The 15,342-nt window shown below is 42.9% G+C and overlaps 1 long non-coding RNA gene across 2 annotated transcripts; it reads left to right on the top strand.

Moving 5' to 3' along the window:
- Positions 1-515: 515 nt before the first annotated feature.
- LOC109616795 lies at positions 516-3,054 on the top strand. Of its 2 annotated transcripts, XR_002198055.2 has the most exons (5): positions 516-698; positions 786-914; positions 2,017-2,128; positions 2,377-2,649; positions 2,736-3,054. It is a non-coding gene; the product is annotated as an uncharacterized LOC109616795 (long non-coding RNA). The 2 variants fall into 2 exon arrangements; XR_002198054.2 differs by having other exon boundaries at positions 2,377-3,054.
- Positions 3,055-15,342: the final 12,288 nt, after the last annotated feature.

The following is a 15,342-nucleotide window of genomic DNA, read 5'->3' on the forward strand; positions in this document are numbered from 1 at the left end:
ATCATTTGTGCAGCTCTGCGCTTCACGTACGCGTAGCTACGTGCTTTTAGATTTTTGAGCAGGTGCATGTAGCCTATGCGGGCTGGCTGTGCCGATCTGTGCGGCTCTGTCCGCGAATCTTACGCAGACGCGTTAGACATTGAAGTATAAATCAGCCTTTAGTCGCAACTGAGTAACTGGGTAACCAATGAATCACAATATATATGATAACATGTTTGGTATTTCTATCGTTTAAAAAACAATAGCTCTCATGTGCACATTTCGTATTTCATATTGAATTACAAATGGATTATAACCTATTTATTTTAGGTTGACAATGTGTGACGGTTCCTGCATTTCATGGACCCGAAAGAGACAATGGACCTGATTTGTATTCATAATGGGGAGAAAACCAGGTGGGGAAAAGTATGTTAAGCTTCTCACAAAATTATTTAAAGATTGATTTATCAAGTTTTATGATTAAGTTATAAAAACTAACATTATTTGTGTGCATCTGTTCTGTTTGTTAACAGATACATGGCTCTGGCAAAAGACATCATCTCACCTTTTGACTGCAAGAACATCCTGAGGGTTGCCCTTCCAGATGTTCTCACTGTCATGGCGAAAGAGAAGTCAAAAGAGAAGCAGGTCTTGACAAGTCAGGAGCAGCTCTGATGCTGGAGCATCTTCAACGGACTGGTGTTATTGAACACATGACTGTAAGCAGTAATTAGTCCAGTAGTCCTTCATTACATTTCAAGATTATCTAAAGCATGAACATTAATTAATTTGTATTATTACTTCAGGTATCCGAATGGCTAGAAAGGAGAAAGGTAAAAAAGGATGGAAAAGACTATGTGATAGTTGGTGTCAAGGAGCACAAAACAGATACCATCCAGGTGGCTACATTCGCCCGTATTCCTCAGCAGGAGATGGTGAGTAAATTATGCTTTTGCTCATAAGACACAATACACAATTCTAACAATATGTACAGTAGGAGTATTTGATACACTGCCAATTTTGCAGGTTTTCCTACTTACAAAGCATGTAGAGGTCTGTAATTTTTATAATAGGTACACTGTGTACAACTGTGAGAGACGCAAGGTCCCCCTGCTCAAGTCAGCACATGTCCAGGCCCATCTGAAGTGTACCAATGACCATCTGGATGATCCAGAGGAGGAATGGGAGAAGGTCATGTGGTCTGATGAGACAAAAATATAGCTTTTTGGTCTAAACTCCACTCACCGTGTTTGGAGGAAGAAGAAGGATGAGTACAACCCCAAGAACACCATCCCAACCGTGATGCATGGAGGTGGAAACATCATTCTTTGGGGATGCTTATCTGCAAAGGGGACAGGACGACTGCACCGTATTGAGGGGTGGATGGATGGTGCCATGTATCGCCATGTATTGCGAGATCTTGGCCAACAATCTCCTTCCCTCAGTAAGAGCATTGAAGATGGGTTGTGGCTGGGTCTTCCAGCATGACAACGACCCGAAACACACAGCCAGGGCAACTAAGGAGTGGCTCCGTAAGAAGCATCTCAGGGTCCTGGAGTGGCCTAGCCAGTCTCCAGACCTGAACCCAATAGAAAATCTTTGGAGGGAGCTGAAAGTCCGTATTGCCCAGCGACAGCCCCGAAACCTGAAGGATCTGGAAAAGGTCTGTATGGAGTAGTGGGCAAAAATCCCTGCTGCAGTGTGCGCAAACCTGGTCAAGAACTACAGGAAACGTATGATCTCTGTAATTGCAAACAAAGGTTTCTGTACCAAATATTATGTTCTGCTTTTCTGATGTATCAAATACTTATGTCATGCAATAGAATGCAAATTAATTACTTAAAAATCTGGATTTTTGTTTTAGATTCCGTCACTCACAGTTGAAGAGTACTATGATAAAAATTACAGACTTCTACATGCTTTGTAAGTGGGAAAACCTGCAAAATTGGCAGTGTATCAAATACTTGTTCTCCCCGCTGTATCTACCATTGTTGTTAATGTACTAATGTGTTGTTGATAACCTTTTTGTTTTTTCAGGTCTGTTTCAAACATGTTGTTATCAACATCATCCACAACAGTACCAGCAGACACAGCATGTGCAGACTCTACACAAATGGAGGATCAGGTCACCTATGACAAATTCATTAAGGTATTTCCTGTTACCCTGGATGCCGTTATCCCCAAACGCCAAACAAGAATTAAACTGACAGGGAAACATAACCGTCACTGCTATGAGTGATGGAGAAAAGAACAAAAAAGCCTGCAGAATTCATATATCCTGAGTACTAGTTATTGATCCATTACAAACACCTCGATATGAATAATGAATGTATATATGAATAGACACATGCTGCTGAAACTTTTTACCAGTGAAAATGCGTCTTCTTCTTTTTACAGCACATTTCTCTAGGAGGCAGCCAACACACAGATGCATTGGGAATTGGATTGCAAAACAAGGCTGGGTGGTCAACATACCTGACCCTGAAGTAGTGCTTAGTTCATGGGTGCCTGCTGAAAAGTTTAATAATGCAGTATCTGATGATTATGTTCAAAGTTTGGTGCTGTCTCAGAAGTGGAAAGGACTGGCAGTTGTCACGTTTGAGGGGAAGGGCAAAGGTGTAATGACCACAAGGCCATTCTTCAAGGGTGAAGTAGTCTGCGACTACTAAGGTGAGGTTGTCACACGAGCAGAAGGTCTAAATCTCCACCTTTCTGCTGAGGAAAGCGAGATTGGATACATGTTTTCTTTTTTAAAGAGTGCGGGGTTCCCAAATGCATCAATGCAAGATCACCTGTCTGTGCCTGCCATCCAGAAAGGACTACATTTGGCCGATACATTAACCATTCTACCAGCAATCCCAACCTCAATGCACAATTGACATGTCAGGCAACAAGAACCCTGCAATTCTCTTCTATGCCACAATGGACATTAGGGTGAACAAAGAACTGAAGTTTGACTATGGGGTGAAACGGCAATCGTTTGTCGTGGAAGGGTTGGACCTTGACTGGCTATAGTATTTATAAGCCAAGTAATTGTGTTTCTTTCTATTTTCATTACTGTAAAGTAACCAGTAACCATAAGAACTGTAAAGTTCACAAACATTTTAATGTTTTCACTAAGAACCTGAATAAAAAATTAACACCTGAAAAATAACATTTATAATGAACCCTGTTGTTCCAGCCTCTTTGAAGCTCACCCTGTTGGGGGGTGGTTTGTTCTACAGGGTACCTCGGTTCAATTCTCATGTGGGGACAAGCATTTTTATATTACTACAGAAAAACATTAATTATTCACTTAACTAATTACTGTCACTTTCAGCCTAAGTGTATGTACTTATGTCAGGAAGATAGTCAGATGTGATGCAGTTTCCCTGCTTAAGTTAATACAGTAACTCCAATGAGGGATATGAATTTGCATCTAATGGCTGTTCTGAGCAAATAACAGTTTTCATTCAACTGATCTAGCCATATTACCATCTAGCCATATTTTTTCCATTAAATGTATTAGTGAAAACCCCTCCAAGAACTGCCACCTTAACGTGGTGGAGGGGTTTGAGTACCTGAGTGACCCTAGGAGCTATGTTGTCTGGGGCTATATGCCCCTGTTGGGGTCTCCCAAGGCAAACAGGTCTTAGGCGACGGGTCAGACTAAGAGCGGTTCAAACCCCCCTTAATGAAGAACAACATTATGAGTACCGTGACGTCGCCCGGTATGGCGCAGCCGGGGCCCCACCCTGGAGCCAGGCCCGGGGTTGGGGCTCGTATGCGAGCGCCTGGTGGCTGGGCCTTCCCCCATGGGGCCCGGCCGGTCTCAGCCCGAACGGGCGACGTGGGGCCGCCCTCCCGTGGGCTCACCACCCACAGGAGGGACCATAAGGGGCCGGTGCGAAGAGGATCGGGCGGCAGTCGAAGGCAGGGGCCTAGGCAACCCGATCTCTGGACACGGAAACTAGCTCTAGGGACGTGGAATGTCACCTCGCTGGCGGGGAAGGAGCCTGAGTTAGTGCGTGAGGTTGAGAGGTTCCGATTAGAGGTAGTCGGGATCACCTCTACGCACGGCTTGGGCTCTGGAACCACACTCCTTGAGAGAGGATGGACTCTTCACCACTCTGGAGTTGCTCATGGTGAGAGGCGGCGGGCTGGTGTGGGTTTGCTTATAGCTCCCCAGCTCTGCCGCCATGTGTTGGAGTTTACCCCGGTGAACGAGAGGGTCGTTTCCCTGCGCCTACGGGTCGGGGATAGGTCTCTCACTGTTGTTTGTGCCTACGGGCCGAACGGCAGTGCAGAGTACCCGACCTTCTTGGAGTCTCTGGGAGGGGTGCTGGAAAGTGCTCCGACTGAGGACTCTATTGTTCTACTGGGGGACTTCAACGCCCACGTGGGCAACGACAGTGACACCTGGAGGGGTGTGATTGGGAGGAACGGCCCCCCTGATCTGAACCCGAGTGGTGTTCAGTTATTGGACTTCTGTGCTAGTCACAGTTTGTCCATAACGAACACCATGTTCAAGCATAAGGGTGTCCATCAGTGCACGTGGCACCAGGACACCCTAGGCCGCAGGTCGATGATCGACTTTGTTGTCGTCTCATCTGACCTGCGGTCGTATGTCTTGGACACTCGGGTGAAGAGAGGGGCGGAGCTGTCAACTGATCACCACCTGGTGGTGAGTTGGATCCGATGGCGGGGGAGGAAGCTGGACAGACTCGGCAGGCCCAAGCGTACTGTAAGGGTCTGCTGGGAACGTCTGGCCAAGTCTCCTGTCAGAGAGATCTTTAACTCCCACCTCCGGCAGAGCTTCGACTGGATCCCGAGGGAGGCTGGAGATATTGAGTCCGAGTGGACCATGTTCTCCACCGCCATTGTCGAAGCGGCCGCTCGGAGCTGTGGCCGTAAGGTCTCCGGTGCCTGTCGAGGCGGCAATCCCCGAACCCGGTGGTGGACACCGGAAGTAAGGGATGCCGTCAAGCTGAAGAAGGAGTCCTATCAGGCCTGGTTGGCTTGTGGGACTCCTGACGCAGCTGACGGGTACCGACAGGCCAAGCGGGCTGCAGCCCGGGTGGTTGTGGAGGCAAAAACTCGGGCCTGGGAGGAGTTCGGTGAGGCCATGGAGAAGGACTATCGGCTGGCCTCGAAGAGATTCTGACAAACCATCCGGCGCCTCAGGAGAGGGAAACAGTGCCCTACCAACGCTGTTTACAGTAGAGGTGGGCAGCTGTTGACCTCAACTGAGGATGTCGTCGGGCGGTGGAAGGAGTACTTCGAGGATCTCCTCAATCCCGCTGTCACTTCTTCCATTGAGGAAGCAGAGGATGAGGGCTCAGAGGTGGACTCGTCCATCACCCGGGCTGAAGTCACTGAGGTGGTCAAGAAACTCCTCGGTGGCAAGGCACCGGGGGTGGATGAGATCCGCCCTGAGTACCTCAAGTCTCTGGATGTTGTGGGGCTGTCTTGGTTGACACGCCTGTGCAACATCGCGTGGCGGTCGGGGACAGTGCCTCTGGGATGGCAGACCGGGGTGGTGGTCCCTCTTTTTAAGAAGGGGGACCGGAGGGTGTGTTCCAACTATAGGGGGATCACACTTCTCAGCCTCCCCGGGAAAGTCTATGCCAGGGTTCTGGAGAGGAGAATACGGCCGATAGTAGAACCTCGGATTCAGGAGGAACAGTGTGGTTTTCGTCCGGGCCGTGGAACACTGGACCAGCTCTATACCCTCTACGGGGTGTTGGAGGGTTCATGGGAGTTTGCCCAACCAATCCACATGTGTTTTGTGGATTTGGAGAAGGCATTTGACTGTGTCCCTCGCGGCATCTTGTGGAGGGTGCTTGGGGAATATGGGGTCCTGGGTCCTTTGCTAAGGGCTGTCAGGTCCCTGTACAACCGAAGCAGGAGCTTGGTCCGCATTGCCGGCAGTAAGTCAGACTTGTTCCCAGTGCATGTTGGACTCCGGCAGGGCTGCCCTTTGTCACCGGTTCTGTTCGTAATTTTTATGGACAGAATTTCTAGGCGCAGCCAGGGGCCGGAGGGTGTCAGGTTTGGGGACCACACAATTTCGTCTCTGCTCTTTGCAGATGATGTTGTCGTGTTGGCCCCTTCTAACCAGGACCTTCAGCATGCGCTGGGATGGTTTGCAGCCGAGTGTGAAGCGGTGGGGATGAAAATCCCCGGGGAAGACCTAGGACACGCTGGAGGGACTATGTCTCCCGGCTGGCCTGGGAACGCCTCGGTGTTCCCCCGGAAGAGCTAGAGGAAGTGTCTAGGGAGAGGGAGGTCTGGGCATCCCTGCTTAGACTACTGCCCCCGCGACCCGGCCCCGGATGAAGCGGAAGAAGATGGTATGGTATGGTATTAGTGAAAACATATAAATGTGTAGGGTTTCATTGTATTATATATTTTTTTGTAATAATTATATTTGAACACATGGCACATGTAAAAAAAGAAATCTGGGACAGCCAAAACACATATTATCAATTTATCTCCAAACCTCTACTCCAAACTCACACCTACAGTGGGGACAAATTTCTTAGACAAATTTCAGTCAGATTTCCGACCTCACCACAGTTCTGAAACGGCCCTGATTAAAGTTTTAAATGATATAGGGCTGAATACTGATTCTGACAAAATAATAGTTCTGGTTCTATTAGATCTCAGTGCAGCATTTGACACTGTAGATCATAGAACACTTATAGATAGGCTGGAAAATTGGGTAGGAGTCTCCCGGACGGTCCTTGATTGGTTCAGATCTTATCTAGATGGCCGGAGTTCCACAGGGATCAGTTCTCGGACCGCTTCTGTTCAATCTCTATATGCTACCTCTGGCCCAAATTCTAAAAAACAACAATATTAACTACCACAGCTATGGCGAAGATACTCAAATATATGAGTCACTGTATAGAACACATAAATACCTGGATGAACCAAAATAGTCTACAATTAAACCAATTTTAATTGAGATTATTGTGTTTGGCAACAAAACTAAAATAACATGTATTAGTAAAGAGCTGGATTCTCGGGCCCGTAAAACCAGGGATCAAGTGCGTAATCTTGGTGGTCTGATAGATTCAGATCTCACATTTAACAGTCATATCAAAGCCATCACCAAAACAGCATTTTATCATCAAAATAATATAGCCAGAATCAAAGGCTTGGTGTCCCAAAAAGACCAAGAGAAGTACATCCATGCTTTTATCCCTAGTAGGGTTGACTACTGTAATGTCCTCTTAACTGGACTCCCGAAAAAGACTGTAAAACAACTGCAGCTCATTCAGAATGCTGCTGCTAGAATGTTAACCATGACCAAGAGAACAGAGCACATCACTCCGGTTCTTAAATCTGTGCATTGGCTATCAGTCAGTTACAGAATAGATTTTAATGTGGTCCTTTTAGTTTATAAATCTCTGAATGGTTTAGGACCCAAATACATTTCTGATATGTTTGCAGAATATAAACCGAGCAGGGCTCTTAGATCCATGAACACAGGTCAGCTAGTAGAGCCCAGAGTCCAAACTAAAAATGAAGAAGCTGCGTTTATGCTGTATAAAACTGGAATAAACTACCAGAAGATCTTAGACGTGCCCCAAACGTATACATTTTTAAATACAGGTTAAAAACACTTCTCTTCTCATGTGCCTATGACTGAGTGCTTAAACTTAACCACACTGTTTAGCCTTATAGCTTCCTATGTTTTTATCCCATTTTTTATCTTTATATGTTTTCTTATTGTATTTTTTTATTATTATGATGTATTCTTTTGTTTTGATGTTTTCATTTGGGTATTTGTTTTTATGTTATTGTACTTTCATATATTATTCGTTGTAAAGCACATTGAATTGCTTCGATGTATGAATTGTGCTATATAAATAAACTTGCTTGCTGGCTTGCTATTCACATAGTTGGAGAAATAGAATGATGAAGGGAACACAGCACTCCCTCCTGTGTTTAGGTGGGTCCGATATAATTTATCTTTCCAAACCGGGTTGGTTACTACATTACAATCTTGAACTGGGTGCAAGTGTCATGGGACGTAATTTCAGCGGGTCCACCTTTAGGGTGGTGTAGATGTAGTAATTGTATAAGTTAGTGAACTGTTATAAGCTGTTGTAACCAATGAAACAAAATATTAAATGTCTGTAATATGAACCGAAACTGAAGGAGCAAGTAGGAGAATAGGAAAACCTGTTCAAGCGGTTGCCGGGGATAGAAAGATTTAGTATGTCTGTTTTGTGAGAAACAGGTCACAGGTCAGAGACACACACACATAGTCGGACAGACAAGACAGAAACCAGAAAGGGGGGCAAGGGGATACTTGCAGTTATCCTATAAGGAATAAAACTGGGATTGGGCCAATGGCACACACTTTGTAAGTTAACGCCTCTATCTTTTTGGGCGTAGTAGAAGTATAAAAATGATGTTTTGAATGTTGATCCTTAGACATTGTGCGGCGACACGTGTCTCCAGAAGCTTCTGTAATAAATGGACGTATAACTACGGTAATTGCCCTGACTCCCTGTGTTTTATTCTCCTTTCCAACAAACCAACTCGGGGAAGTGTTAGACTTCAACAGTGGTCAGGTGGTCTGCAAGGGGTGTTGCCTTCATTTCTGGAACACCAATAGACCTTAGTTATATCATACTTTTTTGTAACATTGACAGTACAATGATTATCATGACATCTCCATCTATTCACATAGTTGGAAAAAAACTAAGTTGAAGGGAACATAGGGTCCATTATAGTGTATCTTTCCAAACCGGGTTGGTTACTACATATCAATCGCCAACTGGAGGACATGCAACAAAATATATATATTTATATATTCATATTTGAGTTCTATGTGCATTTGTCATTTAGGCCTTTACTCATGGTGTGCTCGTATCTCTCTGCTTGTTTCATTTCCAATTGTACCATCAAAGGTCAACACTATTGGTACAACGATGACACTTGATAGAGCATCTCTTCCCTCCAGTTCTCCAGAAGGGGTTCCATGGTCCTCTCTGGCGCCAGTGTCGCAGTCTGTGTTGGAGTTGTAGGTTACTAGCAAACGTCAAATGTACCTATTCTTTCGCCGTACCTGCTAATGCTGGAGTACTCCTGTAGTGTGTAGCATGGACCCATGCTCCTCTTTCAGCTACCTCAAAAGTAGACTGTATAATGATGTGTACTATGGCATGGACCCAATCAGCGTGGTGTGACGTTGTGTAATGGGCCTTCAACGGGGTTATTCAGAACCAGAGCTTTCCTTAGCTGTCAGGAACAGGCATTCCTGGAGAATCACTGTACTAAAAAAAAAAAAAAAGTACAGTGATTCTTTTTGATGATCCGTACCTTTCATATCCTTTAATTAAAACCCAATCTCTGGGCTCTTAAAAATAGTGTCCTGTACCTGTCAGTGAATACTCATTTCAAAAATATGTTGCGGCTGCACAATACACAATCGGAAATGTTTCCATTACATAAGCTTGTTGGTTATCCGTAATGCATTGGTAAACATTCCTACCAAAACACTGACATTTCTAACAAAAAACGTAATCCCCAAAATAGACCTTGATACAGTCTTACTTTGCTAAGCCGAATCATAATAAGTAAGATGTATTCTACTCAACCATTACAATGTTAGACCCTACATCGAACAAACAATCTCAAAATACACAAATGAAAACAAATCCCATGAATGGAAATAAATTGCCATAACAGATGTCAGTATTCCGTTATAACTATGCCAACAGGAAAAACCAAATGTTTCATAATTTTTTTTATCCATAACAATTTGATACATTTTGAGCTCAGAGCTCAACTCTTTAAATTATAATTAATGGGCATCATATCTGTAATACATCCCCCCCTGCTTTCACTAAAGTAGTCACAAAATGATGCATGGGAGAAAGCAGCATAAAGGCAAAAGAAACCACAATTCCAGGATGCACATGAAAATAGACATTGGTACCTAGGATGGACCTGGAACCCATTCCATAATGTGTTGCAGACTGTATTCATCAAAGTAATCATTTGAAATACACAATATTTCAACCTTTGTAAGAAAACCAGTTGATTATATTTTACCAAAGTAGAAAATCATTGTACACATTACTTATTCATCATGCAGCTATTTTCACGTGTGCCAACAACTCAACAAATTTCAATTTGGTGGAGCTCCCCCCCGAACAGTGGGGCTCAACTGAATAAACAGACAATATTGATGCAGTAAATGCGTTCAGCCCTGGTGTACATCAAACATGAAAAAAAAAACACAGCCAATTTCCCTCAATGCCCATTAAAACAAGTTATTACGTCAAGGCTTCTAATTAACATCCGAATTGGTATTACAAATGTGTGGATGCAATAAATTTTTGTACCAAAGCAAACAATAACCTCAGTAAATGTGTCCAAATATACATTAGACCAGAAAAGACAAACCCAAATAAACATTAAGAATCCCTGTGCACAGGAATACAAAAAAACATAGGCCAAATGAACTATTGTGAAAAACAGACTATTGCCTGGGACTTGGGGAAACTCTGTCTCAGCAACTTCATTCAGGTCCTGTTATGGCCTGACACAATCATTTGTATGTAACAACCTTCATTACAATATTTAGATCACAAAATCATATGTTCCTTATCTGAATTAGGGAGTTTCATGCCAATGTTAGAAACGTCTCAACCCTAGTTGAGAATTGTGCCCATTTGTCTTGGCAAAATGCCTCCAGGTCATGCTAAGTCTTTGGTCGTCTAGCACGAACCGCTTGTTTGAAATCTCCCCAGAGTGGCTTGACGATATTAAGGTCAGGAGACTGTGATGGCCACTCCAGAACCTTCACCTTTTTCTGCTGTAACCACTGGAGGGCCAACTTGGCCTTGTGCTTAGGGTCATTGTCGTGCTGAAAGGTCCAAGAGCGTCCCATGCGCAGCTTTGGTGCATTAGTCTTTTTTACAGTCTTTTTTATATTTTCTGATAACATACTGCATTCACCTTGCCATCAATTTTCACAAGATTCCCCGTGCCTTTATAGCTCACACACCCCCAAAACATCAGTGAGCCACCACCATGCTTCACAGTGGGGACGGTATTCTGTTCACTATCGGACTTGTTGATTGTTGGTTGTGACCATAAAGCTCTATTTTGGTCTCATCACTCCAAATTATAGGGTGCCAGAAGATGTGAGGCGTGTCAAGGTGTTGTCGGGCATATTGTAACCAGGCTTTTTTGTGGCATTGGGGCAGTAAATGCTTCTTTCTGGCAACTCGACCACGCAGCTCATTTTTGTTAAAATATTGTCATATTTTGCTCCTTGATGTAATGATTGCACACAGACTAGTTGGATGGAGGGATGAATCCAAGCGCAGAGCGCAGGACCCGTTTATTAGGGAGAAAACACGACAGAGTAAAGGGAACAGGCTGTAGCGAAGTCAAAGGGCAGGCAAATGGTCGGTAACAGGTGAAGCAAGTTAGTAGGAGGCTAAAGTACAAGTGGGGAAATTCAGAAGGGCAGTCAGTAGGCAGGCGAAGGTCAGGATACCAAACAGACTTATTTAAGTACTAGGCTCAGATAATGGAACGCTCATGAGTAGAAGGCTCAGTAGAGTTGCAAACACATACAGTACCTCACAAGGACTGACAGCAAAAACAGAACTCATATAGGGGTTAAACAAGACACAGGTGCAAACTATAATGGGAAATGGAGAGGCTACGTTCAAAACATGAAAAAAAACAGGGCACATTCAAGACCTCCCACTTGAAACAACCACACCGTCTTTTGAGGTTACCTGTGGGTTTTTCTTTGTATCCAAGCAATTTTTATGGCAGTTTTGGCTGAAATCTTTCTTGGTCTACGTGACTTTGGCTTGGTATCAATAGAACCCCATGGGAACTTCACTTCTTAATAAGTGATTGAACAGTACTGACTGGCATTTGCAAGGCTTTGGGTATCTTTTTAAATCCTTTTCCATCTTTATAAAGTTACACTACCTTGTTATGCAGGTCTTTTGACAGTTCTTTTCTGCTCCCCATGGCTCAGTATCTAGCATGCACATTGCATCCACTTGAGAGCTAAAAAACTCATTGACTATTTATACACAGACAATAATTGCCATTTAAAAAGCCACAGGTGAGGGAAATTGACATTTAATTGCCATTTTAACCTGTGTGTGTGTGTCTCCTTGTGTGTCTGGAACAATGCCAAACATTCAAGGGTATGTATACTTTTGATCAGGGCTGTGGAATCTGAGCATTAACAATTACAATATGTACGTTACATTGGAAGTGAATGTGCTTAGATAATGAGAACAACAGAAACATCTCTGTTTAGATTATCTCTCTGTGGGTTGCGCTCTGATAACCCCAGGAATGTTCACAATGACCATTCGGCATGGGGGTTAGTGTCTGGGAAACCTTATCTTTTCTATGTAGAAACGCCCTTAATGTATAGGCTAGCTGGCAACTAACATTACAGTGAGAAGATCTAAAACATGTGTTGTCTCGATTTGCACGGGTATCTTCCCAAACCAAATGTCCAGCCATTATTATAAACGTAAGGGTTAGCATAACCTCTTCCTCAACCCCGGGTCTGTCTGCTTCTTTGGTCGGACTCTACTTCCCACATATAACAAACTTCTTTATCTTACCTCGCACATATTCTTCCAATCTTACCTTTAATCCGTGTGGTTGTCTCTAGTCAAAGCTACCATTATCTGGGAAACCCAATGATTCCCAAAGGGTCAATTGTTCACAAGCCCATTCCCCATATTTATTAGGGGTTCTCCGGTAGGAGATGTCTTTCAAGCTCTTCTTATCCTTAACCGTACATCGGATTTACTCGCCAGTATATTTCCAGACTCTAGGCCATACTTCTGAGCAGAGCTGATAATGAAACTAGTTGCAATGTCAAAACTCGACTGAACAATGACTTCACAAAGTTAGCCCTTTATGCTAACTCGAATGACCACTATAAAGATTTCTTTAAAATCAACCGGTAATCCGACTGACCTGACTGTTGGTGTACATGTGTCTCATATGTGCTTCCCTATAGGGTTGTTAGGAATAAGAGATATATTACAAAAAGTCTGACCAGTGTAAAACTTATGGATGCATACACTTTATCAATTAATCAATTAAATGTATTTATAAAGCCCTTTTTACATCTGCAGTTGTCACAAAGTGCTTTACAGAGACACCCGGCCTTAAACCCCAAGGAGCAAACAACAGTATGTGTGCATTATGACACAATGGAAATACAGACCAGGTATATTATTCACACAGACACCTGACCCGATTCCTCAATGAAGGGCCCCACAGGCCATCCCTTAATGCATCTTTTCACAGTTATGCCAATTCCACCCTGAAAGATAACCTTTCATACATATACTCGAACAACCACTATAAAAATTACCTAATTACCTAAAATTACCATTTTCTCTATGGCTTTAAAGTTACCCTCCATGGCCATGTCTGTGCCCATGCCTTTCAAAAGTGGACTGTATATCAGCGGCACACGTGTCTTATACATGTCTCTCTTATAGAGTGTTAAAAGTTAAGAGACTTTTACATGTCATTTTCTGTATTTCAGAAAGATAGTTAATTTCTGTTATCAGGAAGCATAATAATTACTTGTTTTCCACTGACTTTGATTAGCTGTTTACTATAATATATTTATTAATCAAAAATCTCTTGCAAAATGTTGGACAAAATGGCTGACAACTGTACAAAATATGTATGCACAACGTGCATGTGTGCAATTCTTTATTGGAACAATAACCTATGCACTTCATATTCATTGTGCATCCAGATACCACCCTCATATAAGTCCATGTGCATATGTTGGATGATATCTGAAAAGAGAGCAAAATGGCAGCTGACAAAATTGTCTTTTTTCAACACAGCTAATGCTAATAAATGTCTTCAAAACTATTTTTCTCCTGAACCATACATCGAATTTACTCGCCAGTATATTTCCAGACTCTATGCCATACTTCTGAACAGGGCTGACAATGAAACTATATTGTTATATCAAAAATCAACTGAACTATGACTTCACAGATTTAGCCCTTTATGGTAACTCTAATAACCACTAGCATTAATTAAATATTAGGCTGTATTTTTTTAACTGTTTGAGCTACAGACACAAATCCAACTTTGTTTCACCAGTTTATAATAACCCAGCTTCAAATTGTGAAATGTTTATTGAGTTATGTAGGCTAATTAACGTAATTAGTGTTAATTATCTAGTAGGCTGTATCTTTTGAACTGTTCGAGCTACAGACACAAAACCAAATTTGTTTTACATGTTTAGCAATCCCTAGTTCATGTGATGAAATGTTTATTGTTTTTACGTAAGCTAATTTGCGTGAAAAGCATTAAAAAACATTAGGCTGAATCTTTACAGGACTGGTAATCTGGTATACCAGGCAAATGCCCTGCCCATTGGTTCATTTTCTATACTGACACTGGGCTGGCCCAATCACATCTCTTACTAGGCCCCACCTCTCCCCTACTGTCAACTTTTTCTTGTGTCAGATGCGATGACTCATTGGATGAGGGTTTCAAAATTAATTAACAAAAGCGTTAGGGCAAGGGGGTGCGGAGAAGTTACGGGCCAAAAGTAGTAAAACTCTAAAGGCAGATGCGACTACATGTGCAATTCTTTTTTGTGTTTGCTGTAGTAGCTTCATTATATACAGTACTCGACATTATGCAGCCACAGGTGATCGTGAAAACTAAGCTGAGAAGCAGGCATGTGACAAGGAAGCTGAGGAGGCACAATGTGAGCGTGACAGGGCCGTAGCAGAGTGAGCAGGAGCAAAGTAGTTGAAGCAGAAAGGATGGAGTAGCTTCATGATTAATAGGGAGAGACTCACAGGGAGGGGGCAGCAGGAGGATGTAGTGTGTGTGTGCCCATGATGGCAGTGATTAAATACGTTAATGTAGATGATAATAAGATAATATAATCGTTGTGACTATCATAAAGTGAAACTACTACTTGTGGTCACTCAGTCAGAGTCAAATAGGGTAGCATAAACTATTTGGCATTGCTTTTGTAGCTAGCATAGTTCCCTTATGCAGTCGCAACTTCGACAACATTAGCTAAAATTGAAATAGTTAGTTAAGAAACCGTTTTTTTATTGTGTGCCTAATGTGATGGAGCAAAATCCCCATATTCCTGTGACAATTTTAGACCACGGTCAGAAGAATGGATCTGGAGTCTTACTTTCACAGATTTGATGTACAAACAAAGTCAATCATTTGAGGTAAGGAAGATGTAAAATTGCTTATTACAATGTTTTTCTAATAGGGTCACTTGAAAGATTATTATTTTGTTAAAAAGTAGGTTTTCAGCGCCAAATATTTACCAGTTTGATGTTTGCTAAGTTAGTTTGA

Source organism: Esox lucius, chromosome 17 (assembly GCF_011004845.1).
Source record: "Esox lucius isolate fEsoLuc1 chromosome 17, fEsoLuc1.pri, whole genome shotgun sequence".
Lineage (NCBI taxonomy): Eukaryota > Metazoa > Chordata > Actinopteri > Esociformes > Esocidae > Esox > Esox lucius.